Here is a 5,173-nt window from a genome sequence, read left to right as displayed (position 1 = left end):
TAGACCACTATACAATAATTATGGGAGACTTCAACACACCTCTCTCATCACTGGACAGATCTTCCAAACAAAAGTTGAATAAAGAAACTATAGAACTCAATAATACAATTAATAACCTAGACTTAATTGACAGATATAGAATATACCACCCAAAATCAAGCAGATACACTTTTTTCTCAGCAGCACATGGATCCTTCTCAAAAATAGATCATATATTATGTCACAGGGCAACTCTTAGACATTATAAAGTAGTAGAGATAATACCATGCATCTTATCTGATCATAATAGAATGAAATTGGAAATCAACGATAAAAGAAGGAAGGAAAAATCATGCATCACTTGGAGAATGAACAATAGATTACTGAATGATCAATGGGTTATAGAAGACATCAAGGAGGAAATTAAAAATTTCTTAAAGATAAATGAAAACACAGACACAACATATCGTAATCTATGGGACACAATGAAAGCGGTTCTAAGAGGAAAATTCATTGCTTGGAGTTCATTCCTTAAAAAAACGAAAAAACCAACAAATAAATGATCTCACACTTCATCTCAGTATCCTAGAAAAAGAAGAGCAAAACAACAGCAAAAGAAATAGAAGGCAAGAAATAATTAAAATCAGAGCTGAAATTAATGAAATCGAAACAAAAGAAACAATTGAAAAAAATTGACAAAACTATAAGTTGGTTCTTTGAAAAAATAAATAAGATCCACAGACCCTTAGACATGCTAATGAAGAGAAGAAGAGAGAGAACTCAAATTATTAGCAAACGGGATGAAAAAGGCAATATCACAACAGACACTTCAGAAATACAGAAGATAATTAGAAATTATTTTGAATCATTATATTCCAATAAAATAGAAGATAGTGAAGGCATCGATAAATAAGAAAAATAAGTTCTATGATCTGCCCAGATTGAGTCAGGAGGATATAGACAACCTAAACAGACCAATATCAATTGAGGAAATAGAAGAAGCCATCAAAAGACTACCAACTAAGAAAAGCCTAGGACCGGATGTGTATACAACACAGTTTTACAAAACCTTTAAAGAAGAACTAATACCAATACTTTTCAAGCTATTCCAGGAAATAGAAAAAGAGGGAGAACTTCCAAATTCATTCTACGAGGCAAACATCACCCTGATTCCTAAACCAGACAAAGACACTTCAAAGAAAAAAAACTACAGACCAATATCTCTAATGAACCTAGATGCAAAAATCCTCAATAAAATTCTGGCGAATCAGATACAAAAACCTATCAAAAAAATTGTGCACCATGATCAAGTAGGATTCATCCCTGGGATGCAAGGCTGGTTCAATATATGGAAATCAATAAATGTTATTCACCACATCAGTAGACTTAAAGATAAGAACCATATGATCATCTCGATAGATGCAGAAAAGCATTCAACAAAGTACAGCATCCCTTTATGTTCAAAACTCTAGAAAAACTAGGGATAACAGGAACATACCTCAATATTGAAAAGCTATCTATGCTAAGCCTCAGGCTAGCATCATTCTGAATGGAGAAAAATTGAAGGCATTCCCTCTAAAATCTGTGCAAGATAGGGATGCCCTCTCTCACCACTTCTGTTCAACATAGTTCTCGAATCACTGGCCAGAGCAATTAGACAGACGAAAGAAATTAAAGGCATAAAAATAGGAAAAGAAGAACTTAAATTATCACTATTTGCAGTTGACATGATTCTATACCTAGCAGACCCAAAAGGGTCTACAAAGAAACTATTAGAGCTAATAAATGAATTCAGCAAAGTGGCAGGATATAAAATCAACATGCATAAATCAAAGGCATTCCTGTATATCAGTGACAAATCCTCTGAAATGGAAATGAGGACAACCACTCCATTCACAATATCCTCAAAGAAAATAAAATAAAATAAAATACTTGGGAATCAACCTAACAAAAGAGGTGAAAGACTTATACAATGAAAACTACAGAACCCTAAAGAGAAAAATAGAAGAAGATCTTAGAAGATGGAAAAATATACCCTATTCATGGATAGGCAGAACTAACATCATCAAAATGACGATATTACCAAAAGTTCTCTATAGGTTTAATGCAATGCCAATCAAAATCCCAACAGCATTTCTTGCAGAAATAGATAAAGCAATCATGAAATTCATATGGAAAAATAAAAGACCCAGAATAGCAAAAACAACTCTAAGCAGGAAATGTGAATCAGGTGGTATAGCGATACCAGACTTCAAACTATACTATAGAGCAATAGTAACAAAAACAGCATAGTACTGGTATCAAAACAGTCAGGTGGACCAATGGTACAGAATAGAGGACACAGAAACCAATCCAAAAAATTACAACTATCTTATATTTGATAAAGGGGTTAAAAGCATGCAATAGAGGAAGGATAGCATCTTCAACAAAGGGTGCTAGGAAGTCTGGAAATCCATATGCAACAAAATGAAACTGAATCCCTTTCTCTCACCATGCACAAAAGTTAACTCAAAATGGATCAAGGAGCTTGATATCAAAACAGAGACTCTGTGTCTGATAGAAGAAAAAGTTGGCTACGATCTACATACTGTGGGGTCGGGCTGCAAATTCCTCAATAGGACACCCATAGCACAAGAGTTAATAACAGGAATCAACAAATGGGACTTAGAGAAACTAAAAAGTTTTTTCTCAGCAAAAGAAACAATAAGAGAGGTAAATAGGGAGCCTACATCCTGGGAACAAATCTTTACTCCTCATACTTCAGATAGAGCCCTTAATATCCAGAGTATACAAAGAACTCAAAAAATTAAACAACAAGAAAACAAATAACCCAATCAACAAATGGGCTAAGGACCTGAACAGACACTTCTCAGAGGTGGACATACAATCAATCAACAAGTACATGAAAAAATGCTCACTATCTCTAGCAGTCAGAGAAATGCAAATCAAAACCACCCTAAGAAACCATCTCATTCCAGTAAGATTGGCAGCCATTATGAAGTCAAACAACAACAAGTGCTGGCGAGGATGTGGGGAAAAGGGTACACTTGTACATTGCTGGTAGAGCTGCAAATTGGTGCGGACAATTTGGAAAGAAGTATGGAGATTTCTTGGAAAGCTGGGAATGGAACCACCGTTTGACCCAGCTATTCCCCTTCTTGGTCTATTCCCTAAAGACCTAAAAAGAGCATACTGCAGGGACACTGCTACATCGACAGCACACACAATTCACAATAGCAAGACTGTGGAACCAACCTAGAAGCCCTTCAATAGACAAATGGATAAAAAAAATGCGGCATTTATACACAATGGAGTATTACTCTGCATTAAAAAATGACAAAATCATAGAATTTGCAGGGAAATGGATGGCATTAGAGCAGATTATGCTAAGTGAAGCTAGCCAATCCCTAAAAAACAAATGCCAAATGTCTTCTTTGATATAAGGAGAGTAAGAACAGAGTAGGGAGGAAGAGCAGGAGAAGAAGATTAACATTAAACAGGGATGAGAGGTGGGAGGGAAAGGGAGAGAGAAGGGGAATTGCATGGAAATGGAAGGAGACCCTCATGGTTATACAAAATTACATACAAGAGGAAGTGAAGGGAAAGGGAAAAAAAACAAGGGGGAGAAATGGATTACTGTAGATGGGATAGAGAGAGAAGATGGGAGGGGAGGGGAGAGGAGGGTGGATAGTAGAGGATAGGAAAGGCAGCAGAATACAACAGACACTAGTATGGCAATATGTAAATCAGTGGATGTGTAACCGATGTGATTCTACAATCTGTATCCGGGGTAAAAATGGGAGTTCATAACCCACTTGAATCAAAGTGTGAAATATGATATGTCAAGAACTATGTAATGTTTTGAACAACCAACAATAAATATTTTTAAAAAATGAAAAGTATTAACAGTAAAAAAAAAAAAAGACCTATCTTTTATCTGAAAATCTGTCCAGCTCTCTCCATGTGGTCTATGTTAGCCTGTCTTCCCAATTTTTTTTCATTTTGCATACCTGTTTTGATACAGCACTTTGACCTAGCATTTAATAAGATAATGGTCATGTTAGTATGGTGAGGGCCTGAAGCTGCAGAGTTCTTTCCAGTTATGATTAAATGTCTATTTTTTTTCCCTGAATCAATGACTTCTCCCCATTCTAAACCCCTTCAGTTCTGGCTTCCCTAGAATTCTAAATGCCTGTATTTCTAAATGTGAAATATGTCAGCTTCATAGAGTTAAGAAAAATTCTGAAATCTAGTATAATAATATTGTCCTGATGTGTTTGCGAGAGTGTTTCAAAGAGGTTAGCATTTGAATCAGCAGACTGAGTAAAGAAGACCTGCTGTCCCTAATGTGGGCAAGTATCGTCCAACCCACCGAGGGCCTAGAGGAGGAAAGGGAGAGGAAGGGCAAATGTACTCTCCCATCTGGAGCTGGTATATACATCTTCTCTTGCCTTTGAATATCAGAGCTTCAGTTTGTTGGACTTAGGACTCTGGAACTTATACCATGGGTTCCTCTAGTTCTCAGGTCTTGGAATACAGAACAAACTGCACCTCCATCTTTCCTAGTTCTTCAGCTTGCATATTGTTAGCTGCAACTTCTGTCTCCGTAATTTCATGTACCGTTTCCCACATTAAATATATCTATCTAGCTAGCTTGTTAAGTAGTTCTCTAAATAGATTGATTATATCTGTCTAGCTAGCTAGCCAGCTATTTTTCTATCACTGGTTCTGATCTCTAGAGAACCTGAATTATATACTAAATAATACTGTTTCATTTTAAAAGTTGTTTTAAAATGTTTCCGTTTTTAAAAATTAAATTTATGGTTGCTACTTATTTCCCAGAGTCTTAGTCAACTTTACATTACTCTAACAAAATGCCTGTATAATCACCTTAAAAAGAGGAAAGGTTTATTTTGTCTGTCACAGTCTTAGAGGTTTTAGTCTATGATTGGTTCCATTGCTTTTGGTCCTGTGTGAGACCATACATTGTGGTGGGGCATGAGTAGTAGAACAAATTACTTACCTCATGGTGGCAGGGAGGTGAAAAAGAAAGGGGACTGAGGTCCCAATAGACCTTTCAAGGGATGCCTCCAATGACCTAACTTCTTTCCTATAGATCTATCTTTTAAAAGCTTCACTATCAGGGCTGGGGATGTGGCTCAAGCGGTAGCGCGCTCGCCTGGCATGCGTGCGG

The sequence above is a fragment of the Callospermophilus lateralis genome, chromosome 2 (assembly GCF_048772815.1).
Source record: "Callospermophilus lateralis isolate mCalLat2 chromosome 2, mCalLat2.hap1, whole genome shotgun sequence".
Taxonomy (NCBI): Eukaryota; Metazoa; Chordata; class Mammalia; order Rodentia; family Sciuridae; genus Callospermophilus; species Callospermophilus lateralis.
This window is presented reverse-complemented; position numbering follows the sequence as displayed.